The sequence below is a fragment of the Oxyura jamaicensis genome, chromosome 1 (genome assembly GCF_011077185.1).
Source record: "Oxyura jamaicensis isolate SHBP4307 breed ruddy duck chromosome 1, BPBGC_Ojam_1.0, whole genome shotgun sequence".
Classification (NCBI taxonomy): Eukaryota; Metazoa; Chordata; class Aves; order Anseriformes; family Anatidae; genus Oxyura; species Oxyura jamaicensis.
Window position 1 is genome coordinate 3,488,908 of NC_048893.1, and position 19,129 is coordinate 3,508,036.

A 19,129-nucleotide genomic window follows, 5' to 3' on the forward strand; every position below is an offset into this window, starting at 1 on the left:
CCCCCCCCCCCCCCCCCCCCCAGTTTATTATGGATGTGTGAATCTTGCTGATTTCCTCCCTATTAAACACAAGTGTGTCGAGACCCTTCCTCATGTAAACCCATTTCCAGCACCTGAAAGTTGCCTCTTGCATCCGATAACCTCTTGCTGGAAGCAAATACAAAATGAGTAACCTTGATGGAGGTGTATCTCCTTAATACAGAATAAACTGGGACCAATTAAAGGAAAATGAATACCTACCTGGACAGACCAGAGCATTCAGAGCATCTCTCCCTCGTCCATGTTTTTTTTTTTTTCTTTTGCTGTTCCCACACCCACGCACAGAGTGACTCTCCATCACAGAGCCAAGGGACCCCACTGATGCCGTAGGGTTGCTGCACAGAGAGACATGTAGGGTCATTCCAGCCTTGGACACACAGAGCTTTAAAGACGGCCCCATTCTGAGAGAGGTGACACAGGGTGACACGCTCTGCTGTGAGGCAGGCTGTGTTAGATCAGCTGCACAGCTTCTGGCCAGCTCAGAACATGGCCACAGCAACTGAAATCTGGTTAGAAAGCAACATCCTGTGTCTGCCTGTGAAGTACCTAGTGGCTGCATCCTGAGACAGGGTAGGAGCAAACAGATTACACTGACCGAGGTTTTGTTCTCCTGTTCTATAGCATTAAGCATGTACCTTACCCTCCCCATGTACATGCAGAATAATGGGTGGACTGGTTACCTCCTTGAAGAAAGTGCTACCCTTGACTCAAATGCCAGCATTAACATGTCCTCATAGGTAGCTTCTATGACTGCATCTATCCCAGTTCCTTGCACCCAGCTGGTACCAAAACCAATTTCAGAGCTGGGAGTGGCTCCCAACATCCTGACAATGATGCAACTGTTTAATATGCTGCTGTGGTCTCCAGCACAGGCTCCTGATGAACTGTGTGTGCACTCCTTTGGATGTCTGAATTTTCCTGATGGTGCTTGATGCGCAGCTGTAACAACGGCTTGATCCAAAGGAATGGGTGGGGAGGGAGGGTGCCTGTAATCACATTTTGGCTGATCTGGCAATAATAGTGAGTAAAAGGATCTCAGGTGCTTGGCTCTGCTATGGACCAATCTTATAAGATTCTTAGATTTGAAGGTCAGAAGGGGTTATTGCAATCACTTCAAGTAAGCTTTTGAAGAAGAGGCCAGAGAATCACATACCTCATGGGATATAAATTGAGCTCCAGTCAGGACCAGTCTTCCCCCAGGTCCAATGGGTTTTCAGACTTCCAGTTTCCTTTCTGAGACATTCTTCAAGATGTTAAATCTGGCTCTGGCTTTAGGATTTCCTTAGATATGGCAATTATTATCCCTAACTGCTATTACAGTCTTTGTACTTATCATCAGCAGTAATTATTTCTACTTCACTATACCCTCAGGGCCCATTTGTACTAGACTTTGTCAAAATATTTCCTTGTTCCTCAAAAAAAAAAAAAAAAAGATCATGAGATAGCACTTAACCAAGATGTAAGGTGTCCATGTTCTGTAGCCAGCTCTCTCAATTGCCAACCTTTCCCACCAAGTGATCCACCAGCCAAGTGAGATGTCTTCTTTTCACCACTGCGATCATTCTTCCAAGAACCACCATTGAACAGACAACTTCCCCACTGCTTGCTCTTGGAAAGGAACAGACAGACTTGGAGGAGAAAACCAGTCAGTTGATCACAATCTGTGGATAGTATTTGAGCTGTAACTAGTTGCCATGGCTTGGTGCAGTGGCCACCATCTCAGCTCTGTGAGTTGTGCAGCGACGGCTCATGGGGAGGAAATTCAAGAAGACATTCATGAGTTGTTCCTCCGTTTGCTACTGCTAAACACAATAGGAGTTCTGACACCTTAAATAAAAAAACAAGGACCATCAGCCTCCATGCAGCCCTCATGGGTTGTCAATCTAACATGTCAGTCTAAGGTAATGTTTTTAAACTGGTGCAAATGTTTATGGGGAAGATGTTGATTTTGGATACATTTTGATAGTTAATTTTGCTTAAATAAAAGCAAGTATGCATATGCAGCCTTTTAGATTAAATTAATTTTAAAAACTCAGACTTGTGGAACAACAGCCTAGGAGTAGCTGGAAGCAACCACTAAGTCAGGCAAATATCATGGACACAGCTCTATCTCAAGGGTGTAAATGAGTACTCATGATATTTTTTCTCTTTGTATTTGTACCGGTCAAGTTCTAATTTATTTATTTTTTACTGTTTCAGACCAGAGACCAAGAAACTAAATAGCCTATAGCAAAGGAAATACTCCTTATGTCATTATTAGGGGCAGGGGATCCTGAGGTTAGACCCTTACTTGTTCTGCCAGGATGAGAATCCTTCAATTTTGTGAGCAAAAAATAAGCTTAATTGTGACCAGATTTCTCAAAACATCCAGTTGGTTTAAATAGGAGTTCTTTTTGCCAGGAAGGTTTTTAGCCCAAATTCTCCCTTTTTTTTTCCATCCCACTGTCTTCAGCACATTGATGGCCCTGATGTTGCTGGTAAGAAAATTTTGACTGACACCACCTGTCAGAAAAAAAGAAATGTTATAAGAAATGGGTTAAATATTTTACTCCCTGAGTGAACGACCATCTGAGTTATAGTAACTTATGTATTGATGGCAAGAGGCTCTCTGTGAGTGCTCACGAAGCAGACGAAGAGGACTGATAGACCAGATCAGAAAACCACAAAGCATGCTTGAAAATGTACATATACATGGCAAGGTAATTCAGCTCCTGCCTTTGGGTAGAATAATTGCTGTGTGAAACATTAGTGTATCAGCATGAATGTTTCATAAGTTTGAATTTATAAAATATTTCTGATTTTCCTATACACATGCCTTTCAAAGATAACTTTCAAGTGCTTGTTGTATTATGCATCACACTTTTCAAGAGAACAGCATGATTTCCTTGAAGACATATCCGTTTAGAGAGTTGCCATGGCAATTTGTTCCCACCCCCCAAAAATGCTTAAAAACAGATTTTTCCATTGTCTTCTGATTCCTACAGATTACAACATGCTTCACTTTTCTTTCTTCCCCAGAGTGACTCTAGGTGAGTGCACAGAAAAAAAAAAAAAAAAAAAAAAGAAAGAAAAATCATTTTCCTATTTAAATTACCTTCTGATGGAAGTAGAAAGATTCTTCCTCCAAAGTTTAGTCACAACCAAGACACAATTCTTTTACTATTTGAAGCAATCATTTATTAGCATGATACTTTTTAATCCCAGGGGAACCCTAATAAAGCCTGAGCAAACATAAAACCTCTTTATACATATGCAAAGTAATTATTAATCCAATTAACCATCTGCATACCAGCGTATTTAATTAGTTCTCAGAATTACTCTTTTCCTGCTGTAGTTGAACTAACCACCTCCTTATGCAATCTGTAAATCTGGCCAAAAAATATTGTTGAGTCTTCCCCCCCCCCCCCCCCCTTTTTTTTTTTTAATGAAAGATAGGTTTTGGGGGGAAGAAAAGTGTGTTTTTTTGAGGGGGGGGAGACTTTTTTTTCTTCTTTTGCTTTTAAGCAGAGAACCAGCTTCCGCTCCCACAGAAAAAAAACGAAAATGATGAGCATTATATTGTCGAATGCTATCAAATTATGGTCTAATTTCTGGAGGGAAAAAAAAAAAAAAGGCAGCAAAAAATATCAATATAGTGATATTTTTATCCCCGTTAACTTTTTAACAACAAATATGCTCTTTGATCATTGTTAATTGCTTGGTCCCAGAGCATAATCAGTCAGAGTATTTTGACTAGAGAACAGACTGCTTTGCTTGTAAACACTCTTTCTTTCCCTGTTTTTATTGAAAATAAAATAAGAAACTAATAGTCCTCGACAAGTCCATTCCTAGTGCCATTTTATATCAGAAGCTGTCCTGTGTTTTTAAAATAATATTGCTCTTTCATGATTCTTATTTTAATTGCTCTGCCAGGGGGATGTCTTAGCACAAACTACGTGTCCAAATGGTTCTCCTTTGTGCAGGAAATTCTGAATAACTTCAAGGAACCAAAACATGGCAATGGCTTTAACTAGGGCAGTTCCTGGAGACTGGAGCTCTTTCCACTGATATGAGGAAAACAAAATGAGGTGCAAATAGGAATATTAGATGAGAGCAGAACAGGGAAAAAGATAAAGTGTTCAAATGGATTGCCTTGACACATGCATCTCTTGTCACTGGAGGTGACCTAGAGGCATCTGACACATCCTCATGAGGCTGGTGTGCTTAGGACCTACAGGAGAACGCCTTTTGGGGAACCAGGCTGGACACCATAATAAAGGACCCCGGACAGTTATATTGCTGCACAGGAGTTTTAACCACAAGCCATCCCAAGGGCTCCTAGATAGGGATATCTCTCATCAGGTGTCCAGCAGTGACCTTTCCTTCACAATCAGGACTGGCACAGTGACCATTCTGCGTGGCCCAAGCCCCAGCCTGGTTTGCCACAGTCCATGCAGGAGGGACACAGCAGATACCTGCCCAATGGAGCTGGTTACCCAGGCCTGGGCTTTTCTCCTTCCCCATCAGAGGAATCCAGGAGATGCTCCTGGCTGGGACACTGTACTCAAACAGCATGGGAGCACCGTTTCTGTCACATGGCCCCCAGAAAATCCAGTTCAGCTGCCGTGAAATCTGTGTAAATTTTGCTGCAGAATTCAGGAGGATGTAGCCCACTTATTCCGAACTGTGGCTAAACCTCAGGCCCTGGTGACATATCATAAGAGTTACAGTAGCTCAGCAGGGGTGCTAGACTCACAGAGTGCAAGGATTAGTGATTTATGGCTCTCTGCAGCTTTTAGACTGTGAGAATTATTTGCTGCTTTCCCTGCCCCCCTCCCATTTGCGCAACTTCAACTATTTCTACTTCACTAAAGCAGTTCCTGCTTCCCTTTGCTATTATGTGTTCTGGAACAATGAACACAATCACCAGTTTCTGAATAGGGTTTTGGTTGCGTGTTTGTACATAGAGGGGCTGGAAATAAAAGAATCATTATCTGCTTTCTCTCTACATATATATGTGCCTGTAAATAAGCAGACATCGGATGTTTTGCTGCTTCCCAAGGATGGGTTACAACAGGGCAAACTGGAGTCTGTGGGATTTGATTTTTTACCTCCTAGATATATCTAGGTTTTAATTAGTAAATAATCTGGCTTCAACATTGATCCCACTGAACCAGACGCAATGTTAATTTTAGTAATGCAGTGTGCATGCAAGTGGAGAGGAGTTTTGAATGCTGATTTCCTCTCTGCTTGCCCTTCTGCTTCACCCCAGTTTGAAAAGAAAAGGAAAAGAGATTTTTATAAATAAGGATCAACAAACCGGAATGAATTTAAAGCTAAGATAAAAGTTGTTTAAGTGTTAAAAGCAACTTACTTGGTGCAGCACCCAGCCTTGCCATCTGCAATATCCATGCTCTGCTGCTCACAGGCTCTGTGGCTTTTCTCTTCTTGTGGGGCTGCTTTCACTCACACCCAACGGTGCCCTAAGCCCTCTAAGCCAGCAAGTGCCTAACCTGGGAGAGATGCAAAAAAAACTCAGGAATTCAAACTTACCATCACTGGATGCCAGGCCAGTGCTAGGAAAATGGGGAGCAGGATGGCAGCCTGCTCTCTTCTGAAATGGAATAATGCTGTGTGTCATGAGCTACCCCATCCTCTTCCTCTGGATTACATTGTAGGTGTGAGACGAGAACAGACCAGAGCACACGCACCGCTGCATTCATCTTCTCATTTGACCTGAAGATGCCCCAGGAAAAACACAATCCTCTCAGTTCTCTCTCTTTGAAGCAAGAAAGCAGAGCAAAAGCAAACAGCAAGTTTCTGCTTGCCTGTGGATCCCAAAGGAGCTTTAGCAGATCTTCTCTGGAGCTCTCCGAAGATGCCATCATGGGTCTTGTAACTCATGCTGATAGTTCCAGTCATGCTAATGAGCTTGGATGGGATTTTTACTTTTAATTCACCTGATTTCAGCTTCTGACCTTTGAGTGAAATCATTCAAGGGGTTTTGCTGGATCAAGCCACCTTCTGCCGAACAATCAGGTGTAATATTGTACTGCCAAGCACCTTAGGCTGGTATATGCTGATTTTCAATTCTTTGATTCCTCCAGCGCTGAGTTTTTAGAGATGTTGCACCACCCGAGCTGTCAGAGTAGCATAAAACTAATAACCAGGCTGTATTACATCTTGATGATGTGACAATGGTACTGATGGTGCTTATTCTCAGAGACTACAAGGCAGCATTTCTTTGATTGCTTATGGGAACACTTTACAGCTGAAGTATAATTTCATTTATTAGAGGCAGACAGCTTATAAAAATGTGTGAAACACAACAGGTACCAAAAGGAAAGCTTGGGAGACTAATGAGGCACAGGGCTCATACCTTTAAAGAAAACAAAGGTTTCTACAGGCAAACGGCTGATGCAGTTTGTTTTTTATAGACGTAAATCAATCAAAACATTCAAACCGTGTTATCCTGGAGAGTTACAGCAAATACATTTCATCTAAAATTATTGATGACTTTGCTTTTAAACAGAGGATAAGACAAGAAGAAAAACAAGGAGGGAATAAAAAGTCCTTCAAATTCAAAGAGCTATAGCCAGAGTGAAATCCAATCTAGTAGAAGGGGAAAATGTTCACAAGTAAAATAATAATGGTATTGTTATTACAAAATGCCTCTTCCTCAGAAATCTCTCCCACACAGTCTGAGGGGCAGAATAAAAGCAAACTTTGATGTAAACACACTCAGTGTGCATCCAAGAGTGAACGTGAGAAGAGTGAAAGGATTAGCATGGTGGAAGAGTGACAAAACAGCCCCAAGCAGGCTGCAGAAGGGTTTGCAAGCCCATTTCCCAGCTGAATGGTGGTCATGGAGCAGAGATCAAGTGATGAGTACGTGTGCTTCATCTCTGAACCAGTGCTGAGAGGAGGCTGAGGAAGAGGTGATAATTAGGATCCTGATTCGGAAGAGGCTGAGAATTCAATAGTAAAAGCCCCAGTTACATGGTCAAAGCAAGAAGATGAAGAAGCCAAGGGATGTGAGACGCTTTCCAAATGTGACAAGGCACTGGTCATGTGTGTTCAGAAGGACAAAGGATCTTCAGATCATTTGGAAAGTGCCTGCTGGCTTGTCTATATATTCCAAAACATCAGTATCTGTGCAGGGGACTGCAGTGGGGCACACAGATTATGCTCACAGTCCTTGCTGGATAACCAGCAGGTGCCTTAGCACAGTCTGATGTCAAATCTTGGCAGGACTTCAGTGGGTAATTCTTCCAAGTACATATGGGTGGCGTATATAGGGTAATATGGAAACTTCTAGAAAGCGAGGCACTTAATACATGTCCTGTACAGGTCTTCTTCAGGGTAGAGATTTTAAGCATTTATTATTGTATGGATGGCCAAAATAATAATAATAATAATAATAATAATAATAATAATGATCTAGGAGTTAATGGCATTTCATATTTGGCCAGGAGAAGTCATGTGTGGTGGTTCTGACCAAGATGGCAAACTTCCAGTAGTGTCAAAATATTCACCACCAATACCGCCACCCAAAAACCATCAGCATCCAGCCAGATTGGAAGAAAGTCCATGCATCTGTGCCCCAATTGAACCTGTCTCCCCAGATATCTCCAAGATAGCTCTGTCTGAAAAGCCTGGGCAGCTATCAACACCAACAAGGAGTGTCATTGGTTACCTCTGGCTCCATCTCCTAATGTAGGCCAGTACCTTGAACTGCCTGAAGTTTGAAGAATTAGGACCATGCCCTGAAAGAATTTTTTTCCCAACAAAATCTGAGCCAGGACAGCAAAGACGAACATTAAGATGGATTGATCACTAGTAATACTTTAGTCTCCAGGTACCCGCATTTGTAGGGAATATTTCGGAGTTTAAGAAGTGCTTGGACTATGCCTTTAGTCATATGGGATTTTTGGGTAGACCTGTGTGGTGCCAGGAGTGGGACTTTATGATCCTTGTGGGTCCCTTCCAACTCAGGATATTCTGTGATTCTATGATTCTACGCCTCACCAGTCATACAACCTATATCCATCAGCTTTTGGAATGAAGAATTTGGTTTCCAGCATAGTCTTTCATGTATGTTGAGCTCCACAGGTCAGCTACACGACAGTGGATTGAGCTCAAGAGACCTCAATTATATTCCTCTGTCCTAGGCCTGTGAGAAGCCCTTGGACAAGGTAAGTTTCCCTGATGTTTGCATTTCCTGACCTGCAAACTGAAAGAGAAGGTACTGGTATCCTTGTAAAGAATCCTCAGATGTACCTTGGTAGAATGCTTGGCAGGAGGTGATGGCCTTTAGCTGGAAGAACAGGAGACAGAGACAGAAGACCTTAATCTCAGACTGATATGGCTCAATTTTGCCACCTCTGAGTAGGTTTGGGAACCTGTGCTGGGATATTATGCCTTCTACAAACAACTTTCTGCCACAAATTAGAGTATAGCCATGGAAGCTTCATCTGGAAGTGGTGGTTTGGTGTTCACTTGTCCGTGTGCCTTTCTTCACATTGTTCTGTGGGATGTAATTTAGATATGATTGTCTTAATCACAGACTTTTTTCCCGTGGGCACACTGTAGTGGGTACCCAGAGCCAGGTTTTTTATCTTTCTTTCTTAATGTCTTTTAGCTTTGGATTACAACCTAATTAATGTGCTGAGCTTTCTCTGCCAATTCCTGTTAAGAAAACAATCAAAGCGTATTTAATGAGAGCTGAAAACAAGAAGTATGTCTGATACCCTTCCCTGTCTCCACCATCACCTCACCTCACTGATGACATTGTTTGTGAGGATCATACAGATATCTTGATATCTTGTTTCTCATCCAAACTGTTTCCCATTTTATTACATTCGGGTAGGAGTCATGGAACCAGTTCAGTTCCAGTCCTCTTGGCTGGGTGGTTGTGGGTTTTGGCAAACTACAAAAGCAAAGGGTTGGGAGTCTGGCTGAAACCTTGTTTTTCATGTGAAATCCACTTACCACTGTTGGGGAGGGGGACTTAAAAGGAGGAGTCAGTACAATAAACTTTGCTTTGAGGCCCTGGAACAGCTGAAAAATGAGACATCTATCTGCACATGAGCATCTGGCCCATAGATGTAAAGGGCTGAAGTTGCTTTGCATGTTGAATTACCTCACACACAGGGTCTAACTACATCCTTGCCAGTTGGGCCCAACCACTTCTTGAATTGAGTCCACCAGTTACAGGGACGCTCTGTCAGGATATAGAGACTCTAAGTGGATGTCCACTCTGCTTGATAAGTCTAAACCTGAGCCATTCCCCTGCCCAGAACCACCCCACATCACATTTTAAGCTATTTTGCTCATACTGGCTGATCCCCTTAGCCTAAAGCCTGATAGTCTTCGTGAGATGCCCTCAGGATGGGCTGAGCATGCTGCTCCCCTTCCACCCTGACCACCCACAGTCCTTCAGATTTCAGCTTTTCCTAAAGTTATGTGGCTTCTTTCGTTATAAGCCACATGAGAAGTTTGGCTAACAGGCAAGGCTGAACATGCTTTTCCCCTCTGCAGTAAAATTTATGCCACGGAGAGCAGAGCACGTCCTTTAGAAAGCTGCCCCACTGCTCAGGTACATTAACTCCAGGCTATATCCAGCAAGAGTGAGGAGCTCTGGGCAGGAATCAGCATAATCTCTGTTCACTTCTCAGACTCTCTTCTGCTATGGAAGGACAAGGAAAAAGAAATCGGCTGACTTAGTAAGTCATTGCAACCTGGAGCAGGTCACATATCGCGTTATACCCTAGGTGTAATCTCACTGCTAAGCGTTGTGCTCACCGTGAGCGCTTTGTTACTTGTGTGCAGTGCAGTCACCGCAGCGGAATAAATGCAACGCCAGGACAGCTGCTCTTTTCTCTCGCTCCCTTCCCTCCGACGCATAATGAAGAGAAGGGGAAGGGAACGAAGGATATCGTTTGCTATTGTACTTTAGCAAAGGAGGCTCATCCGAACAACTGTCAGCTGCATAATTTCATCTGGATTTCCCAGATAAAATCTCCTGTTTCGGGGACTGTATTTACTCGGTGTGTTTAATTTGACAATGAAAACTCTGCATGCGCTGATCTCTTAAATAATAATGAAAAAGAGAAAAACAACAAAGAAAATCTCACAGGCAGCCTAATAAGTGGAAAATTAATAAGTGTCAAAAAGAGAAGATAAAATTCTACCCAGCAAAGCAGAAAGGAAGTGCCCCCATTTCTTGCAGCTGAAATTGCACAAAGAAATCACTCTGCTGTTTTGCAGCCAGCTCAAATATCAAATGCTGCCATGTACGTTCCCCCTCGCCCACCTCCCTTGGGGCTGAGTGCCTTCAAAGAGCTAAGGAATACTCCCTGCCTGTGAGATTTGGACCTTTTTCAGGGTTTTTTGTTTCAAGTGCGCCTAAGCACCTGAGATGGTATCTGGTAGCTTTTTATCAGTGAGCTAGAAACCTTCAGTAAAGGGAAGATGGAAGGGAAGAAGAAAGGGGGGACAATGTCCTGGTGCTGTCAAAGAGGCAGAGCCTGTCTTGGAGGTGTCTGCATGGGGTTTTCCAGGCAGATGAGAGCCCACAATGAAGTGAAAAGTAGTTGAGCTGGGCTCACAAGCTCTGTGGAGGTCATCGCAGGTTGTGCTGCCACATTATAGCTACATAGCCGATGATTTGGAGCTGAAGCAAAGGCAGAAAAAGTTTAGTCTGTGAAGTCTGGTGGAGGATGGAGGGCTTTGGGGCACCTGGGGCAGTCATCTAGCAGCTGTCTGCATGACTGATGCAGTCAGAAAGAAGCAAAGTAAAAAACAGAAGTCATGCTTTGCATGCACCCCAAATCACTGCTTATGAGTGATAGTTCATGGTCCTTCTGGGAGTTCCCTATTAAAAGAAAAGCATTTGAGACTGACAAACAAACTGATCACAGACTGAGTTATTGATTGCACCATTAAGGTATTCTTTTGAAACATTATCGGGGTTAATGAAATGATCGAATGCTTCTCTCCACCATAACCAGCACTGCGTTTCTTCTCAGCTTTGCTTTTAGGGTTCAGGCTGGCTCACACTAAATCCAAAAGGGATCAGGCTGCTGCCTGCCCCAGGGATAGGTTGGCTCTGGTGTAAATCACCTTTTCTGCTCAAGTGAGTCTACGGATGAGATACCAACAGGGTATTAGCCAAGGAAGAAAATAGGATAGTTACTACGTACTGGTTCATTATATAGTAATTTACTAACGAAGCACGAGGCTGTGAATGTGACTGTGTTTAACTCTGCGTCTTGCAGTCAGCTAGCTGAGGCAGTTGATGTGCAGTTCGCTGCTCTGCACCGCCAGCCCCAACAGATAGGAATCATTTGTCCCGGTTACCTCCAGAGATCAAAACTCTCCTGAGCTCCCACCCAAGCAGGGAGATCAAACAGCAGCAGCATCAGTCCTGGGGGGGGGGGGGGGGGGGGGGGGGGTCTTGCAGCCAGCTTTGCAATATTTTTAACTCCTTCTCAGCACTGTAGGTGAAAAGGAGCTTTATTGCTTGGAGGATAAGGACAAAACTACTCTCGTAGTGGGAATATCCACCTTCACACACCTCCTGGCCCGTTCCCTCTGCTCACTCCCCATGGCACAGGTCCCTCCACATCCCTACAAGGTGTCCCCAGTGCAGTGCCCTCCTTCCCACCAGCAGGCATGACCAGAAGTGTCTCCGCACCCTTGGGTGCCACACACAGATGTTTAGGTCTGCTCCCATTAACACACCACCCACCTCCTTCTCCTTAACCAACGTTCTGCCTCTCCTCTAGGAGACAATTGCAGCCTGAGAAATCAGCCCCCTGTTCACACTAGTATGCACTTTGATACCTTTTAACTTCTTCCAATATTTTTTTCAGTGAAACTTCACAAAAACTACTTTTTTTTTTTTTTTTTTTTCATGTGTAAGGATGTGTTTTCCACATTGACTGCCAGACTAATGGTTATAAAGAAAATATTATGGCTGCCTCGCACTGCTGTTATCTCAAGATTTTTAAAGTGTTCCTAAACAAAGTAATTCTCCATCGTATGTTTAAAACATCTCAGAAAAAAATGAATTCTCAGAGCTTTGTAAAATTTCCACCAATTGCACATGTATATACATATAGCACAATCAACTGCAGCTATGATCTTTCAGAATAGTCCTCCCATTTATTTCCTCCACATCCCAACAGCTTTTTTTCCCCATGCTCCTCATTTCCATGGCAGCCTCACTGCCATCATTTCCTCCTTAATCCAGGCTTGGTTGACCGGAACTATGGAGAAAGTCAGCCTCAGAGATGGCCTGGGAAACAAGAGAGAATAAACTCTGATTATGAGAGAAAGCTGCTCCATTTCATTACTGCTGAGGCTGCAGAGAGATACAGACACCAGATGGGGCAGTGAGAAATGTGACACGAGGAAAGTAGGAAGCTTTGTAGGGATTTTTGCCGCTCAGAGTAAACGAACCATCAGTATTTGGGTGGCTTTGCAGGGAATGGGCATCATTAAGAGAATAGCTTGAATGAAGGGATGGCAGCAGTCAGTTCAAGTTGTGTGGTGTTTTTATTTATTTATTTATTTATTTATTTATTTATTTATTTATTTAAGGAAACTTTAAAATTAGTTTATTGCTGACCAGCAACTTCATGGTGCTTGCTTTTGATTTCAATCCATTTAAATTGCAAATACCTGACTCCCAGAGGCTTTCTGCTGGCGGTTCTCCTGTTGAGAATCTGAGCTCACAGGTCTCCCCAGGGCCCCCTCTCTGTTCCTTGCAGGGAAGGGGAAAGGCAGCTGTCTACATCCACTTTTATCTCTTTAATTTCATTATGCTTTGTAGCTTCTTGGCTGCCACCTCGTCTTCTCCAAGGTCACCTCTGTAATAAATGCTGAAGCCCAGGACAGGATTCAGACTCTCGCCTTGGGGGTTTCAATCCGGTAGCCCAAGCACAGGTACACAGTGAAATTGGGGGGATCCTGCTTGGCCTCCAGCTGCTGTTCCAGACAGTGCAGGCCTCCTGCAGGCCCTGAGCTGTACCTGACAACCCTACAGGGATGTCTCAGACAGCATCCCATCTGCTACAAGGCTCCTGTATGTAGGCGGGAGGCTCGAACCCTTGTTGTATCCTCATACTTGGAGCAATCTGCAACTGCTTTAAAAAGTTTGTATTTGAAGAGGTACAAGACAGGGAGTTTACAGGCCACATGACAAACTGATTTTCTCTTATTACTTGAATTGATGTAGGAAGATAAATTTGCTTCCCCCTACCTTTTCATCAATCAATCAGTAACCTTTAGAGAAACAAAATATTTATTGTCTGTGCTCCTCTGATGGCACTTTTTCTCCAGCAGCTCTCCTTGATATATCTTCCCTTATTCACTTAGAAATGCTGTTAATGCAATAAAGAATATGAACATTTGGCCAGGATTTCTGGATGTCTAGCAGCCCAGATGAAGCAGATTAACCAAAATCATCTCTTCACATCCCAAAATGCCAAAGATTGATCTTGTCAGGACAATGCTTGCAGTGCAAGTGATCTGTCTCCTGCTGATTTTGTGCAAAGAGATAGATGTCTTTGATGTCTGTCTTTGGATAACAAAAACCAAGACCATACAAATCCATGGGACTGCTCCTCTGGTCCAACTTGGGCTGAAAATTGAAATGTTTTGCTGAGGAACAGAAAAATTTTGGAGGAACAAAAAGGACTGGGAAATAAATTTCTGAGGCTGAAGAGTTTTCTTTTTGTTCCTGAGCTGGCCAGAAGCTCTTTGCTTTAACCAGTTCAATGTTAAACTTCATTTTTTCTATACCTGGGAAGTATCACCACAGGCATCTGTTTTTCCCACTGTCAGGAACTTGGCTTGCTGGACCTTTCCCTGTGGCTCGAAGCAGCCACTTTTGTCTCCCTGTGCCCTCAGAGTAGCTGTAATTTCAGGATCCTCTAGTCCCACTATCATTTCTGTGATGCAGTGTCTACACAGTAGACATCTATCGTTAGGTGGGACATAACTCATTTCCCCTTGCTTTTGCCCTCGCCTAGACCTATACAAAGGGAATATCACTGCCATGCACATTTGTTGTCAGGTCTAAGGTATTAGGGGACACAAGTGTCCTAAATACTACAAATCCTTCAAGGTTAAAGGGGCATATACAAATCTCTAACCTGTCTCAGTTTATTCTTGCACGTGAGCTCACTGGGATGCTATGGGTCTTACTGGTCTCTGTTGACACCATTCTTCCTTCCCTTGCATTTAAAACCTGTGTTACCTGCTCTAGGGTTCCAACGTCTGTGATTTGTTAACTCTGTTTTAAAACAGCACTTTCACACAGTGTAAATTCTCCCAGATTTATCTGTCAGGTCAGAGGTTTGGGAGAAAAACTGTAGTGTCCAGAGAGAACAGAGAGGGATGTGTGTACAGTGAAGATGAGAAAAGGGGAAGGAGGGGAGAAAAAAGCAAATTTTGAGCTGGAATACTTCTTTGTATGGATCAAAAGAGGAGCTGTATCCTAAAGGAGAAGGGATTGTTATTCCAGTGAGAGAAGTCAATAGCTCAGCTCCAACCAGCTTTGTTTCCAGTCTAATCTGTCTCTTTCTTCCCACCTATTCTTTCTCCCTCTCTGTCTTTCTAAAGTTGTAAGTACTTTTCAATGAAGAAAGGAGAGACGTGATTTTAAGATGAGTTGGGGTTGTGCCTTCAGGCAGAAGCAATGCTCAGAATGTACTTTCTAATGAATACAAAATATTAAAGCATGAAAATCACCGGCTGCTGCTACTGCTTTTTTTTTTTTTTTTTTTTTAAAGGTATGCTAATTTTTGTTGCTTTTAAATACTGCTGTTGCTGGGAAACCACCTCACACACTTGTAATTGAAATTGGTTCTTCATATCCCATTTTGTCTCTGGCAGGTTTAAAGTGTTCTTAAAAGATAAAAACTCAGCTCAGGAAAGGCACGGTACACCCGACAGCGGCTTCCGCAGCATTTCCATGGGCAAAAGTCATCATGAAATATATTCAGAAAATTAAAAGCACTAGAGCAGGGTACAAACTGGAATTGGTAGGGGGTGAATATGTTGGGGTGGGGGAAGTGGGTGAGAGGATCTGAAAAGGTTTCTCACAAAGGAGAAGGATCTTTAATGGGCTGTGGGAATTAGAAAATCAACTTCATACAAATGCACCCTGCTCCCAGTCACTTCTGGCACACAGCATTTCCCAGGTCAGGGGTTATAACTCTTTCTCCCAAGAATTTTTAGGTCTCTGGTACCCATGCACTTTGTAACAGACTCCCCAAATATTACTCATCCCAGGTTTCTCTCTCTGTCTCCTAACATTTTGTCCTTGCATATATCATATCCTTGCAGCCAAAGGCTTGTGTGCATTTTTGGAAAGCAACAAAAACAAACCCTATGTGCACCGATCTGGGCAGGGTTACCACACATCCTTTTCAGTCACAACTGACAGAGCTCTGACTGCGTACTTATCTGCTATATTCTCCCTTTGCATGTCAGTTTGCTCTTACTTAGGTTTTAAAAGTTGTGCATCTTGTCTATTTTTTTTTTCCCAGTTGCTTGTTCAGCACCTTCTGTTACTTTACAGGGTTTGTAACATCGCTGAACAATGGCTGTTGAGTTACGTGGATTGAGAGTGAAGTTCAGCATACAGATTAACTATATATTAAGATGCTTAAGATGCACTCTTGTATTAAACGATTACGTTTCTAAGACCAAAATACACTTGCTGTTTCTCTGACATAAATCCCTCTTAACCTGTTTTGTCTGTTTGCTATGGCTCCTCAGCTGAGTGATACTTGGCCAGAGCTGAGTACTGGGTCCATAGGGAAAAAGTTCAACAAGAAAAATTTTAATGTTATTAAAGATAAAGCTCTTGACTCTTCACCTACTTGATTAATGCGTCCTATAGCTGTTCCTTAAATAAGGAAGAGCAAGAGGATAAATGAATAAAGTATCTGCTAAAATTTTTAGACTGAATTACAACAACACACATGCTACATTCCCTTGTTTATTGTCATCTGCTCCAGCCTTGTCTCTTCCTTAGACTGTAAACTCCTCTGTACGCAGATCTGTTGGGCTCAAGTGACATTCACATCTTTCATCCTACATAAAAATATATCACGGTAATAAAGCAGCTGTTGAGAGTTAATTCCAACCAAACTGCAATCTACCCCCATGCAACAAGATGTCTGCGCAATCACTCTTGATAACAAGTCCTGGGAAATGCAGCACAATAATCTCAGTGCTTGATTAATTTGTATTTCATAACAAGTCATTATTAATGGGCCAGATGCTGACAGCTTTGCTTATGGTGAGGACAGTCTGACAGTCTGACTGCAGAAGTGGTGCTGAAAGGGAGGAAATCAAGTGCTACTGAGGTAGTGCAAGGATGTTCCAGCGCATCGCTGCCTGAACAAAACAGCTAGTGAGTCAAACAAAACAAGGATCAGCTCTTAGAAGCAAGTACAATGACTTGCTGCCTTGTAGAGATAATGTTCCTCTTGTAGTTTCTTGTGTCACACAGTAAAAAAAAAAAAAAAAAAAAAAAAAAAAAAGTTCCCAGAATATCTGCACAGGGAGTTAATGTTTGCAGCAAGAAAAAAAAATAAAATAAAAGTATTTTCAAAAGGGGTTTTCTTTCTTATAGGCTCTTCAGAGAAAGGCTGGGTAAAAGAAAAGAGCTAGGAAAAAGTCCAGGGGCAAACTCAGAAGAAAACATCAAGCTTTTTTCAGCAGGGAATGAAAGCACAAAGGAAAGTCCCTGGCAAATGTCAATATTTACATGAGTTGTGGTGAAAATTTGGCCAATGAGGAGAACAGAGACAAGTGCTCAAGAAAGTGACTTTCTGGACACTGGCTTTCTTTTTCCACTGCAGGATGCAGGGCTGGTCATCAACAATGTCTGAGACAAGAGCCACTGATGTAATGAAAATTCTACAAAGCTGAACCATAATAATAATAATAATAATAATAATAATAACAATAAAGCCAGTTTTGTGATGAACAAATTTGCAAAGCCAGCAACAGTCCCAGGAGAGCAAAACAAAAAAATTATGTGCAGGTTCTCCTAATACAGGGCATGAATACCAAAACAAGTGGTAGGTTTGGGAGAACGCTGTCTCCACCTGAAACAGGGAACCATGCAGGCAGCACTGCATCATGAAAATAGGAACAGAACTCACCTCTGGAAGGGGGGAACTCAAGCTGCCTTAGCGAAGCAAATAGAGCCATCTCACACTTAGCTAATAAAGTGAAGTTCCTTTGAATTTACCTGGAAATGTCAGGGATCAGCTCAGGTCCTGGGAATCTGCATTGATCATGCAAGCTGAAGTGGTCAGCCCCCTCCTCTGTCATGCTTCAGATATAATCAGTCTGACAAATTCAATCCATACTTTCTTCTGAGAATGATTAGTCACCACATTAAATCAGATTATGCTAGCAAATTGCTTCCATCTTCATATTGTTCAAGGAAAGAGTCAAGGAAGGGACAGCTTTGGTTTGAGAAGATGACTTGGCCTAAGCTGATAGCAAATTGTAGGCACTAATTGAAATTCTAAATTAATACCATGTAGCACAGTTTGATTTAATTGCTTTAACAGAGGTTTCCAGGGTACAGTCTTGTGGTTTCCAGTTCTACACTGCCAAAGCATTTCTAGCTTGTGAAGACAGAGGACCCTGTTTAGAAAAGTTTTGGGTTCTTCCTTTGGCCACACTGCGTTTCCTCTCCGTGTTCCCTGCAATGTCTCCCCAGTTATGGCAGCACTGCTGTTTGCATGGTCCCAGGAGCCTTTTCCTCCATGAGCACAGATGCAGATGGAGAAATAATGCAACTGCCTTATGGAATTGCTAATTACTGCATGCTTCATAGACCCAGCCAGGATCAGACCCCAGTGAGGTCTGGGACCATCACTGCTCTCTCTAATGAGCCCCATATGGGTGAGAAAAAAAAAGAACTGGGAGGAACAGGAAAAACTATCACTGCCTTTTTTTGAAATCCAGGGAACAAGAGTAAACAAGAAAGGTATTTTCCAGAAAATAAAATAAAATAAAATAAAATAAAATAAAATAAAATAAAATAAAATAAAATAAAATAAAATAAATGGGTCTTAATTTAGCCACAAACCATGAGTATGAAGTTCAATGGGAAGTGCAGTGGGGAGTAAGAGGCACCCATATGGGACTAAGCTGTGTGGCCAGGATTTAGGGTAGACTCCATGCTTAGACAAACGAATGTGATTCTGCATTTACATTGACTATTTTGGGAATTTGGAGTCACAGATTGCACAGAAGTACATATATGGAGACACAGAAGTTTAGATATCTTAATCTGCAAGTTGAGTCCCACTCCAAAAGCTAGGTGAGCTGAATCTCACCTCTTTGAAATAAGCTTTCTTTTAACATCTTTAACATCAGGATCATGAGCAAGAGAAATTATGAGCTGAGCTTGACTCAAGTCTCCTGAGACTCATCTGTAGGTCTGTTCTCCTTGGAGCAAAAAGGAAAGATTACAGATTGAACTTCACCAGTAGAAATACAAGCATTAAATTGGGAAAAAATGGAAAAGGTTAGGGCCAAGGAGCAAATGATCGTGGATGTGATCTTATTTAAGCAGCTGAGACAATTTAAAACCTCTGCTTCTACCAGCTGTATTTCTATGAGCCAGTTGCAGGGACATCTGCTTTGCCCCAACAAACAAATAAATAAATAAATAAAACCTTAGAAAAAATGTTTAAATCCCACCTTAAAGAAAGCATCCAGATGGAAAAAGGGGCCATATCCAAGGAAGTGCAGATGTAGAGCAATCTGGCTGTCCCCTCCACTGACCTACGGCTGCAGTCATTGCAGGCACTTCCAATCAGCACCTGCAGAAATTAAATCAGGTCAGAGTAAATCACAACTGCAGGATGGCAGTTGTTCCATGGTTCCCTCACAAGCATGCGCTTCAACAGGACACCAGCAGCTCACCATCCCAGTGCCCTGCATGATTAGCAGCTTCAACAGCTACATCCCACTACAGGTTTCTGTCAGTGGAACTTGAAATGCCTGGCTTGGAAATGCTGTAACAGCAACAGTTTGGCACAAGCACACGTGTGGCTGTTGTGTG

The 19,129-nt window shown here is 42.5% G+C and overlaps 2 long non-coding RNA genes across 2 annotated transcripts; both read right to left on the reverse strand.

Moving 5' to 3' along the window:
- Positions 1–2,186: 2,186 nt before the first annotated feature.
- On the reverse strand, positions 2,187–5,751 carry LOC118174785. Its single transcript, XR_004754779.1, has 2 exons — positions 5,572–5,751; positions 2,187–2,541 (listed from the first exon to the last, which is right to left on the reverse strand). It is a non-coding gene; the product is annotated as an uncharacterized LOC118174785 (long non-coding RNA).
- Positions 5,752–14,816: 9,065 nt separating this feature from the next.
- Positions 14,817–18,862, reverse strand: LOC118174832. The gene is made up of 2 exons (XR_004754786.1): positions 18,766–18,862; positions 14,817–16,128 (listed from the first exon to the last, which is right to left on the reverse strand). It is a non-coding gene; the product is annotated as an uncharacterized LOC118174832 (long non-coding RNA).
- Positions 18,863–19,129: the final 267 nt, after the last annotated feature.